This window comes from Mustelus asterias, chromosome 23 (genome assembly GCF_964213995.1).
Source record: "Mustelus asterias chromosome 23, sMusAst1.hap1.1, whole genome shotgun sequence".
NCBI lineage: Eukaryota > Metazoa > Chordata > Chondrichthyes > Carcharhiniformes > Triakidae > Mustelus > Mustelus asterias.
In genome coordinates, this window is record NC_135823.1 from 24,508,192 (window position 1) to 24,527,583 (window position 19,392).

The window sequence follows — 19,392 nt, forward strand, 5'->3', positions numbered from 1 at the left end:
AAGGCAACTTTTTGAAAATTTTCAATACATTTTTCATATTTTATGGCTAAAATAGCCAGTTCCACAACACAAACATGGGACATGCAAGATTTAATGAAACCACGTTTATTCATTAGAAATTCATTAAACCCTTAGAATGCTGCCAGCCTCAGTACAGTTCAGATTTTTCAGACACCTGCCAACATCAAAATAAGTGACTTTCCCAAAAGACACATCACTGATCAGTACAATGGACAAAGAAGAGCACCAAAGGCAAGGGGTTCAGAGTGAGGCACCATACAGAGCACCACAATCCACTCAATAGCATCCTATTGCTGCTGCTGTATTTATGCTAATTTAATGTTGTAGGGACTTCGGATGTGTGTTCCTGTTGACAAATGAAGAAACAGGTGCATATTTCAGTGTAATTCCTGCTCAAATGAGATCCAAGAAACCACAGATCATTACACCAATTCAGTTATGTTCCAAACTGTGCGTCTCCTTGGGCACACAAACATGCACACGCAACTCGAGGCCACATACAACTTTCTCATTATCTTGCATAGAGCCCAAATTGTAAATACTGAAAGAGCATGGTTTTGTAGTTAAAATTTACTAAATCAACAAAGCAACAACACAAACAGCCCTTTCCAAACCTCCAGTTACAAGAAATTCAAATTATCCATTGAAGTTCATCCATGTTTGGTAAGCTGAAATCAACAGCAAAGGCCTTTTCTTACTAAAAGAAACACATTGCTACATCCCAATATGATGATATTGGTCTGGAACTCGCTGCCCAGGAGGGTAGTGGAAGTGAAAACAATTATTTCTAAAGGAAATGAGTTGGGTACACAAAGGAAATATAACACTGTGGCCTACAGGGCATGGGATTGACCGGATTGCTCCATCGAGAGCAGGTCTAGTTTCAGTGGGCCAAACGACCTCATTTTGTGCCATATATGGCTATGACTCTATGATGTATTTCCTGTATGTAGAATTCAGCATTGAATGCCATTTTCAACACTAAAAGGCAACTTTTTGAAAATTTTCAATACATTTTTCATATTTTATGGCTAAAATAGCCAGTTCCACAACACAAACATGGGACATGCAAGATTTAATGAAACCACGTTTATTCATTAGAAATTCATTAAACCCTTTCCTTTGAGCCCTAAACCTTAAAAAAATTTCAAATGTGTAAACAGTGTCCAATCAAAAACTAGTCATTTATATTAGTTTAGTCAAATTTAGAGTGCAATTCTTTATTCAGTTCTTATTTTAAAACACAAGGCACGAAGTGCTCAGACATTACATTGATCATCATCTTACAAGAATGTGCCATTATCAGAAGCTTTCCCAGACAACCACTCATTTATCATTTCCAAAGTCTAAATTTCAATTTTCATTTTGGATACGACAAGCTTGAAGACAACAAAGGATACACTCAATCAGTTGTTTCTTTTCCATAAAATCCTTTCACGTTTGAGGTATTGAGTCCAACATCAACACTGAAAAGCTTAAAAGCAGGTCATGCCTTCTCCCCATCTTTCTATTAGTTAAAAATTAAGTGCCTTCATGGTAGGAAACGATCATTAATTTCCACCTTGTCTTTTTCTGCCCCCATTTAAAATAAAATGGTAATTGGTCTGAACGCATATAGGGTGACATCTTTTGGATTGTTGTGTTTGCTAGAGAAGTGCATTTTTAATTCATAGGATGAAATCTGTAGTTATTTTCCTGAACTTGGTCTGAAAATTGAGCTTATTTCAGTTAGGGTAGCACAGTGGTTAGCCTCACAGCTCCAAGGGCCCCGGTTCAACACCAGCCTGTCTGCATGCAGTTTGTATGTACTTCCCCAAGTCTGCATGAGTTTCCTCCGGTTTCCAACGAACAGAGTAATTAAATCTAAGATACTTAGAATCAGATCTACTGAAACTCATGCAAGAATGTGAGCTGGTAAAGGCATCATTACAAGTCACATGTTTGTGATCTCTGGACTTGCAACTACCAAGGATTAAAAAGGCTATACAAGGAGGGCAAAAGAACAATTTGTTCCTCTGTCCAAGGGCTATGACTTAAAATTGTTTTCAGTTATTCTCCTCAGAACAAAAAGGAAAGCAACAATTAAAAATTATAGAAAAGATAAATAGATGTTACACAATTAGTTTCTTTATTTATTCATGGGGTGTGGGTGTCACTGGTATTGCCAGTATTTAATACCCATATCTAATTTCTCTTGGTGGTGGTGAGCTGCCTTCCTGAACCTCTGAAGTGCACATATGGGAACAAGTGTTAGGGATTTTGACCCAGCAATGAAAGATCGGTGATCTCCCTGCAAATCAGGGTGATGTGTGGCTTGGAAGGAAACTTGGAGCGAGTGGGATTTTCTTGCAGCTTCTGCTGGCGGTGGCAGGTTTGAGAGGCGCTAGCAATTAAAGGGTAACTGGAAATTTCTATTTCAACAAGATCTTTTCTCAAAAATATTATATAATAGAAATTTGGGGCAAATGAGCTATTTAGAGGAAAAATTAGGCCAACTGGGCTGGTGTGTTTCAGCTATGAGAAGAGGCTGGTTAGGCTAGGGTTGTTCTCCTTAGAGAAGTGAAGGCTGACGGGGGACCTTATTGAGGTGTACACAATCATGAGCGACACAGATGGGAAGAAACTTTTCCTGTTAGTTGAGTGGTCAATAACCAAGGGGCATAGATTTAAGTTAATGGGGGCAGGAACATTTAGAGGGATTTGAGGAAAACCCATCTGCTTCACTATGTCCTTTAGGGAAGGAAATCTGCCCTTATCTGGTCAATGTGATTGACTCTTAAATGCCCTCTGAATTGGCCTATAGCAAGCCACACTCAGTTCAAGGGCAATTAGAGATTGGCAATAAATGCTGGCCCAGCCAGCAGTGCCCACATGCCATGAATGAGTTTCTTTTTTTTTCCACGAAACTCAAAATGCCACAAGTTATTTTTATGATCCTACAAGCACCCTTTTCTAGATTGATAAAATAAGTGGTCTATGTCAGCAGCTCCAATTTTCACTCAAGTCTTCAGTCTACAAGGAACAGCACCCCTCATGCCAGTTATCACAGTAAAACCAATGTCATTACACCAAGGTCTTGAAACTACACCAAGGGTTAACAGATAAAATACCTAATACTTCCACACAAAATCTTTATCTGATATTTTAAGAGTCATTGCATGGTTAGAACTAAATGGATTAAAGCCTCCATTAAAATACCAGAGAAAGGCACTTTGTATAAATGCATCAAGGCTGATCACATGGACTAATTTCAAAGTCTAAATCTGTCCTAAAATTGAATGGAGTGGTCAGCAGATGTAAACAAACATCAAGATGTATCTTGTGGAACACAGTAACTTGATATTGGCACATAGGCAATTAAATTATAATCTGCTGCAGGAATACTCAATTCCGAGTTACCAGAGTCATAGCAACTGGCAAGAGACAACCAGAGAGAATAAAGTCGATGGGTAAACTATCAGAGAATATAACATTTCACTCTGTTCAGCAAGACTCTAATAGAGTTGAGAGAGAAAAGCAGTTTTGGATTTGGGAGTATTAGCGGCCAATGGAAAGCAAATAAGACAGAATGACAACTAATGAGAGGAACTGTCATGATTGACATCACATGAACCATTGGAAAGAAAGAGACAAAAATTGGTGGGAGTCCCACCTCAGGTCACATTTCAATACCAATTGATACCAACAGTTCATCAATGCATCTGTACAAATACTCCAGCTGCAAAGTCCTTGAACATCTTGCTATCTCCTAAATTTCTGTCCACCTTTCTCACAATCTATTTTAATCACAATCAGATTTCCACCTGTGAGAACAGAAATGGTCCGAATCAAAGCCATAAATGAAAGCTGTGACAATGGTCCGTCTCTCTCTCTCCTTGACCTCTCTGCAACCTTTGACATTGTCAAACCAAATATCTTCCACTCTTACTTATCCAGTTGTCAGCAGCGCATCTCCATCTTATCTTCCTGTCCCAACAACTACCTCTGGGGTCCCTCAAAGATCTCTCCTTGGTCTCTTCTCCCTTTTACAGCTATGCAATCCCCTTCCACATATACATTGATATGTATATATTGCATTATTTCTCCAGTATCTGAGTGTCTGACGTGGTCTTCGTTGATCCACAAAATCTTCTTCACTGTCCTATTTGACAATTATCTAACCAAGCTTTTCCGCACCGCTCTCTTTGACTTAGTAACTTTTTTTTTTCTGATTACACCTCTCCTGTGCACCAGTTTCCAATCCTCAATTATTGCTGCTGATGGTTGCAGCAGGAATGAAGAACAGGCAGTTTTGTGGCAAATGCTTTTGTTTCAAGTTGTAAGATTTTCATTGGTAACTTAAGAACAGAACGAGGTGACGAATAAGAGCAAGAGAGTGTGAATACATACAATCATGCAGAGATTATAGGAGAAGTTGCAAATCTAGCATCTGAAACATCATCACGCCCAAATATCTGGGTCATTATCCAAATACAGGTGTCTTCTCTTAGTTTCCAAACATTAACTACAAGCATTCTACCAAGAGAGTAAATTTACATTAGATGAACAATGATTCTAGAATGCAGAAATACAAGCCCAAGGAATTTGCCCAGAGGTACCATGAGGTAACCATTTTGCTACTTAAAATTTACACATGCCTCGGCAAGTCTATTAGCCTCACATCTGAGAAAGTTTCTGATTTATATTTCACTGCAACTTATTGGAAAAATTTAGGAAACTACCAGATCTTCCAGGCATCCACTTCCTTCCAGCAGAAAAGCTGATATAAAGCAGGACAAGTCAAACCCATGGGCCAGAATTTTATGACCTTTCACGCCAGCGGTATTTTCCCATCCCGCTGCAGTGAACCGAGATTTGGCTTGCCGCCAAATTCTCCAACTTCGCTGCAGCGGGAGCGTGGCATGAACTGGCGGTAAGATCACGCCCATTGTCTTTAAGGGCTAACTAAGTTGCTAATAAATTGGCTTTAGGCAAAGTTCTTACATTAGCGTGGAATCTGGAGTAGCCAGTAGCATCACCATAGTGAACTGACCTGACTGGCCAAAACCAATTAGAAAGAGTCAGGAACCAGTGTAATTAGCATACATTGTTTCTCTAAAGTTGGATTAGCCAGTGGGCTCTGTGGGCCAAGTACTGCATACATGAATGTTCTCAATTTACTCCCATTCCATGCTGCCAAGGCTCATCTCTATTCTCAGATTTAACTGTCAGTGAGTGAGCACTGATAATGGACCTTTCCAAACCTTCAGATCTGCAGAATTTAAAAAGCCAGAAAGTTATCAAATAAAAGCAGTCGCAAGTATGTCACAAAAATTCAGCAACCTAGACTGGTTGTAACAGTATCAAAGATCCATCAGACCAATGGAAGTGTGCTAGTATGGTCAATGGTGAGGACAGAATGGTTCCTATAGTTGAATAGCCTATCAACATTCCCTGCCAGGTTCTTCAACATAGGTATCAAATTGTAAAGAAAAGCAAAACATTTTACAGTAGAAATTTCCAAATGCTAAGTAAATGCATCACCTGCTGCAATACCGAACTAAGTGGACTAGGAAGTTTCAGGTTTAATCCTTCATTGGTTCTGAACTAACTTGTTTCAGTTTTGGACTACCTTAGTCCCAGATGCACTTGCCCTATCGAGGGAGGAATCCAGGCAACAGTGAAATTTTCAGTAATTCCCCAGCAAATCCTTCCGGAAAGCATGGTTGGCATTGGTCACGGATGAAGAGATAGTGACATTTTTCACAGCGTAGGTGTAGAAAATTGCAACTTGGGTGAAGTACCAGAAGAGTGCATGAAGAGCCATGCCCCAACATAACAACAGTAAGAAGTCTCACAACACCAGGTTAAAGTCCAACAGGTGTATTTGGTAGCAAAAGCCACTAGCTTTCGGAGCGCTTGCTGCCCCTTCGTCAGGTGAGTGGGAGCTCTATTCACAAACAGGGCATATACAGACACAAACTTAATTTACAAAATAAATGGTTGGAATGCGAGTCTTTACAGGTAATCAAGTCTTAAAGGTACAGACAATGCGAGTGGAGAGAGGGTTAAGCACAGGTTAAAGAGATGTGTATTGTCTCCAGCCTGGACAGTTAGTGAGATTTTGCAAGCCCAGGCAAGTCGTGGGGGGTTACAGATAGTGTGACATGAACCCAAGATCCCGGTTGAGGCCGTCCTCGTGTGTGCGGAACTTGGCTATCAGTCTCTGCTCAGCGACTCTACGTTGTCATGCGTCATGAAGGCCACCTTGGAGAACACTTACCCAAAGAACAGAGGCCGAATGCCCGTGACCGCTGAAGTGTTCCCCAACAGGAAGAGAACACTCTTGCCTGGTGATTGTCGAGCAGTGTTCATTCATCCGTCTGCATGATCTCCCCAATGTACCATGCTTCCGGACATCCTTTCCTGTAGCGTATCAGGTAGACAATGTTGGCCGAGTTGCAAATGTATGTACTGTGTACTTGGTGGATGGTGTCCTCACGTGAGATGATGGCATCCGTGTCGATGATCCGGCACGTCTTGCAGAGGTTGCTGTGGCAGGGTTGTGTCGTGGTCACTGTTCTTCTGAAGGCTGGGTAGTTTGCTGCGGACAATGGTCTCTTTGAGGTTGCGTGGTTGTTTGAAGGCAAGAAGTGGGGGTGTGGGGATGGCCTTGGGGAGATGTTCATCTTCATCAATGACATGTTGAAGGCTCCGGAGAAGATGTCGTAGCTTCTCCGCTCTGGGGAAGTACTGGACGACGAAGGGTATTCTGTCCACTGTGTCCCGTATTTGTCTTCTGAGGAGGTCGGTGCGGTTTTTCGCTGTGGCACATCGGAACTGTCGATCGGTGAGTCGAGCACCATATCTTGTTCTTATGAGGGCATCTTTCAGTGTCTGGAGGTGTCTGTTGCGATCCTCCTCATTTGAGCAAATCCTGTGTATACGGAGGGCTTGTCCGTAGGGGATGGCTTCTTTAACATGTTTACGGTGGAAGCTGGAGAAGTGGAGCATCGTGAGGTAATCTGTGGACTTGTGGTACAGTGAGGTGCTAAGGTAACCATCTTTGATGGAGATGCGTGTGTCCAAGAATGCAACCGATTCCAGAGAGTAGTCCATGGTGAGTCTGATGGTGGGATGGAACTTGTTGATGTCATCATATAGTTGTTTCAATGATTGTTCACCACGAGTCCAAAGGAAGAAAATGTCATCGATGTATCTAGTGTATAGCATCGGTTGAAGGTCTTGTGCAGTGAAGAGGTCTTGTTCGAACCTGTGCATGACGATGTTGGCATATTGAGGTGTGAATTTGATCCCCATGTCTGGATGAAGAACTGGTTGTTGAAGGTGAAGACATTGTGGTCCAGGATGAAGCGGATGAGTTGTAAAATTGCATCTGGAGACTGGCAGTTGTCGGCGTTGAGTACTGAGGCAGTTGCAGCAATGCCATCGTCGTGGAGGATGCTGGTGTAGAGTGCCGAGACATCCATTGTGACGAGGAGTGCTCCTGGTTCAGCTGCTCCATGTGTGCTGAGTTTCAACATAACAACCACAGCAGAAAAATTATTTTCATATGCCCACCGACAAGCTGTTCAGGTGTCATAGGGTCTATTTTGCCCTCGCAACTCTGTACAAGAACTTGCATTCATGCAGCATATTGAACACGATAAAAAAAGTCCCAAGACGCTTCACAATAGAGCTATAAAGCAAAGATTGACACTGAGCCACAGACATATTAGAACAGATGGCCAAAAGTTTAGTCTAAGAGGTTGGTTTTAAGGAGCATCGGAAAGGAGGAAGAGGGGTAGAGACTTTCAGGCAGGAAATCCCACAACTTAGAGCCTTTGCATCTGAAGGCACAGGAGCCAATTTTGGAGCAATTAAAAATCAGGAATGCTCAAGGTACCAGAATGAGAGAGACATATATATCAGCGAGGTGTGATGCTAAGATTAGAGGTAGAGGATGGCAAGGTCACAAAGGAATTCAAAAATAAGGATGAGAATTTGAAATTTGAGGTTGAGAAAAGATTCTCGTGAATCTTCTATGAATTAACTTTACAATTTTGTTTAAAGGCTATAACTCGGTTCAAATTGAGATTGAGGGCTTGGGGTAGGGAATGAGGAGGGCACTGCAGAGGCAAATAGAATTTGACTTTAAAGTCCTTGCCCTCCATCGCACATTAAAAATAAATTACAACGCAAGGCAGAAAAATCAATTTTTATCATTATTGTGATCCAATCTATAGACAAAGACTTAAACTGTTAGAAATGAAACAGCTTGGGTTTAATGAGTTGAGGATAGCATTTCTAGATTGATTCCCAAGATGACCAGGTTGTCTTTTGAGGAGAGAGAGAGTAGAATGGGCCCACATTCTCTGGAGTTCATAACCATGAGAGGGCTCACAAGGTTAAGATGTCGAGGTGATCTGTGGCTGGAGAGTTTTGAAATAGGGGTCATATTCTCATACTATCGGCCATTTTGGATTGAGATAAGGAGAAATTTCTTCAGCTAGGGTATTGTAAATCTTTGGAATTCGCTATCCCAGAGAGCTGTGGGTGTTCAGTCATGTGTTCAACAAATATGTGGACACTAAGAGAAGTTAGATAAATAGGGATAGAGTAGGAATATGGAAATTGGGCAGAGGGTTATCTTGCTGGATGGTAAAGGATTGCCTGTCAAGTTGACCAACAGCTAGAACAAATAACTAGGAAAGTGGTTAAGGCTAGAAACACTGGATTAATTTCAGCATCTGAGTGCTTAACTGGCAGGAGATTGAGCTGCTATTCTGGAAGGGCAAGATGAAATGGAATGAAGCTCTTCAAAATGTATCTGGTAATTATGTGACGAGTACTGTGTTCAGACAAGCAAGTTGTCTGCACCAGTAAATTTGTTCAAAATATACAACAGAATTCTTGCTTGCTGTGCCAATACAATTTTCTTATGCACAATATATACATTTTTGTTCATTAACATCTTGCACCTATAAAAACTGCTCATTTCAAGCACATCAGGATAGCATGGTGGCACGGCTGCCTCTCTGCAACAAGGACCTGGGTTCGATTCCCAGCTTGGGTGACGATCTGTGTGGAGTTTGCACATTCTCCCTGTGTCTACGTGGATTTCCTGTGGATGCTCCGGTTTCTCCCCTCAGTCCAAAGATGTGCAGGGTTAGGTTGGTTGGCCATGCTAAATTGCCCCTTAGTGTCAGGGCGATTAGCAGGGTAAATACATGGAGTTATGGGGGTAGGGCATGGGTGGGATTATCAGTGCAGACTTGATTGGTCAAATGGCCTCCTTCTGCACTGGAGGGATGCTATGATTCTATTTCATGATCTCGATTCAGATCACAAATCTGTCCAGACTAATGACAATTCAGATCTGCAGTGTTACACTATTACAAGTCCCATCAAGATATCTTCAGCGATTTACTGATTTCTTCTTCCCCTTTAAACATAAAACACTGGATTAAAGTTAAGAGGTAGATGTATTTAACATGGATACTAATGCATACCCTCAACTAGCACTCTTCAGAGCAGCACTATTATTCCTAATTCATCACTTCAAACTATTCTGTTGTATCTCTACTCCGACCAATGAAAGATCTGTAACCATAAGTATCTCCGAGACATCAGGGGAGTAAGAAGTTATTCTGCAAACTGCACAGGACAAGTGGACAGCATAGTCTGGTCCTGTACTTCCTTATTGTTCACTCGATAACTCAGTGTACAGAGAATGATAAATAACAAAATTTAATACATACTGCCTAAGTAGCACGAATTGGTCTTTCTTGTTTGCATCAGAAGTGAACCCTGGATCCCATTTTTCTCATAAGTGGGAAAGGGTTAAGTGCAAAAAGAAAAGTCACCAAAACCATAATGTTCACTATGTAAACATTCTAACTTGCACACAAATCCAATATATATATTCCTATTTGAAATAAATCACTTTGGGGAAAACATCTCAATCACCCATGACCTCCTACAATCTCTCCTATGCCACCTCCCATGCTTTAATTCCATTTGCACAGATGAAGAGAAGGCACGGGAGATTTAGTTATCTGTATCATTGCTTTGCTATGTATAAATGAGTGGCTGCAATGCCCTATATTACAACGATGGTTACCCTCTTTCATCAGTTGTAAAGTACTTCGGGACACACTGATGTCATGAAAGGTGCAAAATACACGTAAGCTCATTCTTTGCTTGTGCTTCAGCCCGAGGTCTGAGGTGAGCCTTTAGTAACTCAGGCAGAGTTCAACATGCTCCATTTGAAAACAGCACATGACTTGCCATATCCAAAGAGAGTTAAGTAGATAGCTTTAAATAACAGATCTATTGACAAATGGCCCGTTCGTGTCTTATTCCCCTATCCTCTCCCTTTAAATACATAAACAAAAATACTGGATTGAAATTAAAGTGGTAGGTGTATTTAATATGTTGAGACTAATGCATAATACTTTCAACTAACATCCCCAACTCATCACCTCAAATTATTCTGTTACTTCTCTCGTCCCACCAATGAAAGTTCCACAACCACGAGTGCGTCTTTCCCACCAGCAAAAAAACCTCTACAATTGAAGTGAGAGCAGTTTGCCACAGTCGATGTGGAGCAGTAAGATAATTTCACGTCTGCTATTACACTGTATTGGAATACTGGTAACAGATATAAAAATAACCTGTGTTCACTTTCCCTGTTGTGCTTTCACTGGACTATTTCCCATTATTTCCAAGTGGTTCCACTGAAGTCAGGAAATTGATAAATCAACAGACTTTCTTTTCCTCCAAATTTGCAGTTTCTACAAAAGGATTCCATTTAAAAGGCTGATATGAGCCAGCACTAAAATTCTAGATGCCAGGCATTTGAATTATGGCAATCAATCCTTTCCTTTTAAACCCAGGGACAGAAATTTGGATGCACTTTATTTCCAAATTTCCTGCAACGCCCGCACAGTATGCATTCCAATTCCTCTCTTGCCACCAAGTTGTGGGTTCTGAGCATACTCTGAAATACAGCAGACAATGCACATTGCACATTTGATTTTTTATGCAATTCTCTAGCATTAACTTTATTCCACTTACTATTAAAAACAAATCTCATTTTCACCCATGTTATCACAGGGGAAAAAGCAGGTTTCGGGCTCTCACTTTGCTCAAACAAAAACATTAAACTCCTTTTTCTTAAAAAAAATATTTGGCTGCAGGGATGGTTCCCCCATAGTCCAATTTATGGAAGGTAGTGTCGAAAAAAGTTGTCAAGGATCTTGGTGTAGTGAAGTTAATTGAGACACAGCTGCTTAATTAGGATGTTATTAAGTTCTGTGTCAGGATTAACATGCACTGTATGTGATAAATCTGCCGGTCCAGTTAAGATGGAGGGACCTTTACAGGGAGTGGCTTTTTGTATATTATTTTGTTTTCATGATATTCATCGCTCCTATAAGAAACATCACAGTTTACAAATGTAACAGCTCAACGAATCTCAAAGGATATCAGGGTGCACGAAGAAAACTGCAGAAATTATGGCAGTGTCGTTGAAGGTGAGCAAGGTGGTGGGGGGGGGGGGGGGGGGACTGCTTTTAGAAACAAAGTAGCCATTGTAGTTTTGTAAACAAAAGCTGTGAATAATTTGCACACCGAGATCTCACAAACAGCAAACTAAATAAACAGGATAATCTGTTTCTACTGATATTGCTTCAAGGAGAAATGCTGGCCACGACCCTGGAAGCGGTGGCAAAGAAACCTTATAATCCGATAATTGGATAAACTCTTCCTACTGCTATTGGGGTGTGCAAAGATGATAAAGTGAAAGTCAACAGCACCTTGACAATTGTCCAGGATCAGTCCAAGACCCAGCATGGCCTCAGGTTTAGCAAGCACCTGCCAGAATCGGAGAAAGGGAGAACAAGTTTCTCATCTGTCAGTTTCTGAGCCGAGGCTGACAGTACAATGAGTTCACAAAAATTCAAGTGAAGGGGATGCAAAGGCCCAAACAGTGACACACAGGGGAGGAATGGCCTTAATACAGTTAACCAGAGCAATGTAAGGCAGCATACAAGGCTCAGGATGATCTCAATGGTAGGAAAATCATCATCGTCACAGAGTACTCTGAGGCCTCTCAAAGTGCCGATTAATATTTAGACTTTGACAGCGAGTGTCAGGAGAAAGAGAGGAGTGATGTTCGCAGCTTGTACCAAATCTTGTCGGCTCGGATTAAGATGATTGAACTGAAATGTTAACCGTTTCTCTCTCCACAGAAGCTGCCTCATCTGCTGAGTATTTCCAGCATGTCTGCTTTTATACCCAACCTTCTCAGGAAATTTCTACATACAGGAACCCTGGCTGGTTTTTCCCCTTCCAAGCCCAAAAGCCACAACTAAATCCGGCAACCTTGCTGCTTCTGAACAAGTCAAGGATTAAACCCATGATCCTCCTGTCTGCATTGTCATCTCCTCATGTAAGCTGTTCTTGTCGAAGCTGGATTTTTAGAACTATTAGAAATTCTTGCATGCATGTTGCAGGACACAGCACAGCTCCAGTCTGGCTGTGAATTATAACTCAGCGGAGTGGCAGTCACTTCTTTCAGTTTGAAAACATAACCCTTTTGTGAATCACGTCAACCGGGTGCTTGATGCAAATCAAACAGCATGTGGTTCCAAGCACCTTTCGTTTTTAATATGATACTGAACAAAGCCAACATATTCTTGTGCCATTACTTGCTTTGCAATCAAATTTTTCTTGCATAGAAAGACTGCACAATTGATTAGAAAATATGGACTCGTGAATTGTACAAATTTTAGACATAATACATATATACTCATTGGCAGCCTATATTATTTTCCATCCTTGGACAAAGACACATGAAGGTTGAGGGAGCAGGCTGGGTATAACCATACCTCAATGGCAACTTAGCTTTCTCTGGGGGAGGGTGGGCTGCTCATTTTTAAATATAGAACCTCTGAACTGCTTTGAGTATTGTCTTCTCTTGTGCTGTGAACTTGGGTCCAATACAACATTCTTTTTGGAAGCGGGGAGAGGGAGGCAGGGATGAGGAATAAACATTAACAGATTGGCCTCACATAACCACGTCAGCAGAACCAGGAATACAACATAAAACTACAGACTGGCCATGTGTGTCAAAATATACATAGCCCTCTTCGATTACAGAGCAGCCTTTCTAACACTGGACACATTTTAAAGCACGGACAGCATTACAAATCATCCTACAGTTCTTAATGTTGGGGATATTTGGGGGGGGGCTCACGATTAGGTTGGGGGGGAGGCGATCAGGGTGAAGCAGAGACAATGGGGGCAGAGGGGGCGGACGATGAGGGAAGGGGCAGAGGGTGGCAGGGGTGATGGGGGCATGTTTGGGAAAGGGCAAAGGCTGTGAAGGGGACTGGGGGGTCGCCGGGAGGCCGCGAAGAAGGTTGGGGGGAGGGTCGCCGGGAGGCCATGAAGAGGGTAGGGGGGAGGGTCGCCGGGAGGCTGTGAAGAGGGTTGGGGGGAGGGTCGCCGGGAGGCCGTGAAGAGGGTTGAAGGACACAGTGACAGTTTGGGCGGACACAGTGAGGCCGTGAAGGGGTTTGGGGGGCACAGTGAGGCTGTGAAGGGGTTTGGGGGGCACAGTGAGGCTGTGAAGGGGTTTGGGGGGCACAGTGAGGCTGTGAAGGGGTTTAGGGGGCACAGTGAGGCCGTGAAGGGGTTTAGGGGGCACAGTGAGGCTGTGAAGGGGTTTGGGGGGCACAGTGAGGCTGTGAAACGGGTTTGGGGGGCACAGTGAGGCTGTGAAAGTGTTTGGGGGGCACAGTGAGGCTGGGGAAGTGTTTGGAGGGCACAGTGAGGCTGTGAAGGGGTTCGGAGGGCACAGTGAGGCTGTGAAGGGGTTCGGGGGGCACAGTGAGGCCGTGAAGGGGTTCGCGGGGCACAGTGAGGCCGTGAAGGGCTTTGGGGTGCACAGTGAGGCTGTGAAGGGGTTTGGGGGGCACAGTGAGGCTGTGAAGGGATTTGGGGGGCACAGTGAGGCTGTGAAGGGCTTTGGGGGGCACAGTGAGGCTGTGAAGGGCTTTGGGGGGCACAGTGAGGCTGTGAAGGGGTTCGGGGAGCACAGTGAGGCTGTGAAGGGGTTCGGGGGGCAGTGAGGCTGTGAAGGGCTTTGGGGGGCACAGTGAGGCTGTGAAGGGGTTCGGGGAGCACAGTGAGGCTGTGAAGGGGTTCGGGGGGCAGTGAGGCTGTGAAGAGCTTTGGGGGGCACAGTGAGGCTGTGAAGGGCTTTGGGGGGCACAGTGAGGCTGTGAAGGGACACAGTGAGGCTGGGAAGGGGTTTGGGGGGACACTGAGGCTGTGAAGGGCTTTGGGGTGCACAGTGAGGCTGTGAAGCGGTTCGGGGGGCACAGTGAGGCTGTGAATGGGTTTGGGGGGCACAGTGAGGCTGTGAAGGGGTTTGGGGGGCACAGTGAGGCTGTGAAGGGGCTTGGGGGACACAGTGAGGCTGTGAAGGGGCTTGGGGGGCACAGTGAGGCTGTGAAGGGGTTTGGGGGGACACAGTGAGGCTGTGAAGGGGTTTGGGGGGCACAGTGAGGTTGTGAAGGGGTTTGGGGGGCACAGTGAGGCCGTGAAGGGGTTTGGGGGGCACAGTGAGGCCGTGAAGGGGTTTGGGGGGCACAGTGAGGCTGTGAAGGGGTTTGGGGGTCACTGGGAGGCTGTGTGTCCCCTGTCACTGCCCCAGTGAGAGCGGGCCGAATCTCCAGACAGCACAGGCTTGTTTCTCGGGTCTCTCACCAATTCTGAGTGCGGATCCGGCAGCGGCTCCTCCGCTTCTTCCCGAGGTGTGTCAGTCGGCGCTGGAAGGTGTTTTCTACAGTGTTGTTAGTGTGTGGATTCGCCTTCCCGCAGCCTGCTCCCCCATGGCGATCCGCAGCCCAGGCCCCGAGCCTCCAAACACCGGAACTGACGCACACAGCGTCACCACGGCGGCGTTAACCGCCAGACGCAGACGCAGCCGCGCGGACGATTGTGGTGACAGGAGACCCGGCCCCGCCCGTTTCTGGCCCCGACCCTTTCTGGCCCTTCCCCCGACCAACCGCCCCTCCCCCGACCAACTGTCCCTCTCCCCAACCAATTGCCCCGCCCCAACCAACGGCCCCTCACCCCCGACCAACCGCCCCTCCCCCAACCAACTGCCCCTCCCCCATCCAACTGCCCCGCCCCAACCAACGGCCCCTCCCCCCGACCAACCGCCCCTCCCCCAACCAACTGCCCCGCCCCAACCAACGGCCCCTCCCCCAGACCAACTGCCCCTCCCCTGACCAACCGCCCCTCCCCTGACCAACCGCCCCTCCCCCCAACCAACTGCCCCCCCCCCGACCAGCTGCCCCTCTCCAACCAACTGCCCCTCTCCCCGACCAACTGCCCCATTCCCCGACCAACTGCCCCTCTCCCCGACCAACTGCCCCATTCCCCCGACCCCCTCCCCAACCAACTGCCCCCCCGACCAACTGCCCCACTCCACGACCAACTGCCCCATTCCCCTGACCAACTGCCCTTCCCCAACCAACTGCCCCCCCCGACCAACTGCCCCACTCCACGACCAACTGCCCCTTCCCCCAACCAACTGCCCTTCCCCAACCAACTGCCCCCCGACCAACTGCCCCACTCCACGACCAACTGCCCCTTCCCCGACCAACTGCCGTTCCCCAACCAACTGCCCCCCCGACCAACTGCCCCACTCCACGACCAACTGCCCCATTCCGCCGGCCAACTGCCCCTTCTCCCGACCAACAGCCCCTCCCCGACCAACTGCCCCCCCGACCAACTACCACTCTCCCCGACCAACTGCCCCATTCCCCCGACCAACTACCCCTTCCCCCGACCAACTGCCCCTCTCCCCGACCAACTGCCCCTCCCCCAACTAACTGCTCCTCTCCCCGACCAACTGCCTCTCCCCCAACCAACTGCCCCTGCCCAACCAACTGCCCCTCTCCCCGCCCAACTGCCCCTCCCCAACCAACTACCCCTCCCCCACCAACTACCCCTCCCCCCGACCAACTGCCCCTCCCCAACAAACTGCCCCTCCCCAACCAACTGCCCCTCTCCCCAACCAACTGCCCCTTCCCCTGACTAACTGCCCCTCCCCCATCCAACTGCCCCGCCCCAACCAACGGCCCCTCCCCCCGACCAACCGCCCCTCCCCCAACCAACTGCCCCGCCCCAACCAACCGCCCCTCCCCCCAACCAACTGCCCCCCCCGACCAGCTGCCCCTCTCCAACCAACTGCCCCTCTCCCCGACCAACTGCCCCATTCCCCAACCAACTGCCCCTCTCCCCGACCAACTGCCCCATTCCCCCGACCCCCTCCCCAACCAACTGCCCCCCCGACCAACTGCCCCACTCCACGACCAACTGCCCCATTCCCCTGACCAACTGCCCTTCCCCAACCAACTGCCCCCCCCGACCAACTGCCCCACTCCACGACCAACTGCCCCTTCCCCCAACCAACTGCCCTTCCCCAACCAACTGCCCCCCGACCAACTGCCCCACTCCACGACCAACTGCCCCTTCCCCGACCAACTGCCGTTCCCCAACCAACTGCCCCCCCCGACCAACTGCCCCACTCCACGACCAACTGCCCCATTCCGCCGGCCAACTGCCCCTTCTCCCGACCAACAGCCCCTCCCCAACCAACTGCCCCCCCGACCAACTACCACTCTCCCCGACCAACTGCCCCATTCCCCCGACCAACTACCCCTTCCCCCGACCAACTGCCCCTCTCCCCGACCAACTGCCTCTCCCCCAACCAACTGCCCCTGCCCAACCAACTGCCCCTCTCCCCGCCCAACTGCCCCTCCCCCACCAACTACCCCTCCCCCCGACCAACTGCCCCTCCCCAACAAACTGCCCCTCCCCAACCAACTGCCCCTCTCCCCGACCAACTGCCCCTTCCCCTGACTAACTGCCCCTCCCCCAACCAACTGCCCCATTCCCTAACCAACTGCCTCTCCCCCAACCAACTGCCTCTCTCCCCCAACCAACTGCCCCTCTCCCCGCCCAACTGTCCCTCCCCAACCAACTGCCCCTCCCGAACCAACTGTCCCTCTCCCCGACCAACTGCCCCATTCCCTGACCAACTGCCCCTTCCCCAAACAATTGCCCCTCTCCCCAACCAACTGCCCCTCCCCCGACCAACTGCCCCTCCCCCGACCACTGCCCCTCCCCCGACCACTGCCCCTCCCCCAACCAACTGTCCCTCTCCCTGACCAACTGCCCTCTTCCCCCGACCAACTGCCCCTTCTCCCGACCAACTGCCCCTTCCCCCGACCAACTGCCCCTCCCCCAACCAACTGCCCCATTCCCTGACCAACTTCCCCATTCCCTGACTAACTGCCTCTCCCCCCGACCAACTGCCCCTCCCCCCGACCAACTGCCCCATTCCCTGACCAACTGCCCCTCCCCAACCAACTGCCCCTTCCCCTACGAACTGACCATCCCCCAACCAGCTGCCCCTTCCTTCAATCGACTGCCCCTCTCCCCGACCAACTGCCCCTCCTCCCAACCAGTTGCCCCTCCCCCGACCAACTGCCCTTCCCCTGACCAACTGCCCCTCTCCCGACCAACTGCCGCTCCCCCAACCATCTGTCCCTCACCCGACCAACTGCCCCTCCCCAACCAACTGCCCCTCTCCCCGACCAACTGCCCCTCCCCCAACCAACTGCCGCTTCCCTGGCCAACTGCCCCTCCCCCTGACCAACTGCCCCTCCCCAAGCAACTGCCCCTCTCCCCAACCAACTGCCCCCCGACCAACTGCCCCTCCCCAACCAACTGCCCCTCTCCCCGACCAACTGCCCCTCCCCCGACCAACTGGCCCTCCCCCAACCAACTGGCCCTCCCCAACCAACTGCCCCTCCCCCTGACCAACTGCCCCTCCCCAACCAACTGCCCCTCCCCAACCAACTGCCCCCCCAACCAACTACCCCTCCCCAACCAACTGCCCCATTCCCCAACCAACTGCCCCTCCCCCCGACCAACTGCCCCTCCCCCCGACCAACTGCCCCTCCCCAACCAACTGCCCCTCTCCCCGACCAACTGCCCCTCCCCCGACCAACTGGCCCTCCCCCGACCAACTGGCACTCCCCAACCAACTGCCCCTCCCCCTGACCAACTGCCCCTCCCCAACCAACTGCCCCTCCCCAACCAACTGCCCCCCCAACCAACTACCCCTCCCCAACCAACTGCCCCATTCCCCAACCAACTGCCCCTCCCCCTGACCAACTGCCCCTCCCCAACCAACTGCCCCTCCCCAACCAACTGCCCCCCCAACCAACTACCCCTCCCCAACCAACTGCCCCTCTCCCCGACCAACTGTCCCATTCCCTGACCAACTGCTCCTTCCCTCGACCAACTGCCCCTCTTCCCGACCAACTGCCTGTCCCCCAACGAACTGCCTCTCTCCCCCAACCAACTGCCCCTCTCCCCGACCAACCACCCCCCCCCCTGACCAACCGCCCCCCCCGACCAACTGCCCCCCCGACCAACTGCCCCTCCCCCAACCAACTGCCCATCCCCTGATCAACTGCCCCTCCCTCAACCAACTGCCCCTTCCCCAACCAGCTGCCCCTCCCCCGACCAGCTGCCCTATCCCCTGACCAACTGCCCCTCCCCTGACCAACTGCCCTCTTCCCCAACCAACTGCCCTCCCCCCCCCCCGGCCAACTGCCCTTCCCCCGACCAACTGCCCCTCCCCCGACCAATGGCCCCTCCCCCAACCAACTGCCCATCCCCTGACCAACTGCCCCTCCCTCAACCAACTGCCCCTCCCCCGACCAATCGCCCCTCCCCAAGCAACTGCTCCTCTCCCCGACCAACTGCCCCCCGACCAACTGCCCCTCCCCAACCAACTGCCCCTCTCCCCGACCAACTGCCCCTCTCCCCGACCAACTGCCCCTCCCCCGACCAACTGGCCCTCCCCGACCAACTGGCCCTCCCCGACCAACTGGCCCTCCCCGACCAACTGGCCCTCCCCCTGACCAACTGCCCCTCCCCAACCAACTGCCCCTCCCCAACCAACTGCCCCCCCAACCAACTACCCCTCCCCAACCAACTGCCCCTCTCCCCAACCAACTGCCCCATTCCCTGACCAACTGCCCCTTCCCCCGACCAACTGCCCCTCCCCCGACCTACTGCCCCATTCCCTGACCAACTGCCCCTTCCCTCGACCAACTGCCCCTCTCCCCGACCAACTGCCTGTCCCCCAACCAACTGCCTCTCTCCCCCAACCAACTGCCCCTCTCCCCCAACCAACTGCCCCTCTCCCCCAACCAACTGCCCCTCTCCCCGACCAACCACCCCTCCCCCAACCAACTGCCCCATCACCGACCAAACGCCCCTCCACCCATCAAC

General features: G+C 49.3%; 1 protein-coding gene across 2 annotated transcripts in view; it reads right to left on the bottom strand.

The window, feature by feature from the left end:
• Positions 1–15,189, bottom strand: part of rnf216 (ring finger protein 216) — a 210,346-nt gene extending 195,157 nt beyond the window's left edge. Inside the window, exon 1 of one of the 2 annotated variants that reach the window (XM_078240136.1) lies at positions 14,779–15,189. The gene's annotated coding sequence lies outside the window, so the exon portion shown is untranslated. The remainder of the gene's footprint in view (positions 1–14,778) is intronic. The other variant, XM_078240137.1, reaches the window with a different exon arrangement.
• Positions 15,190–19,392: the final 4,203 nt, after the last annotated feature.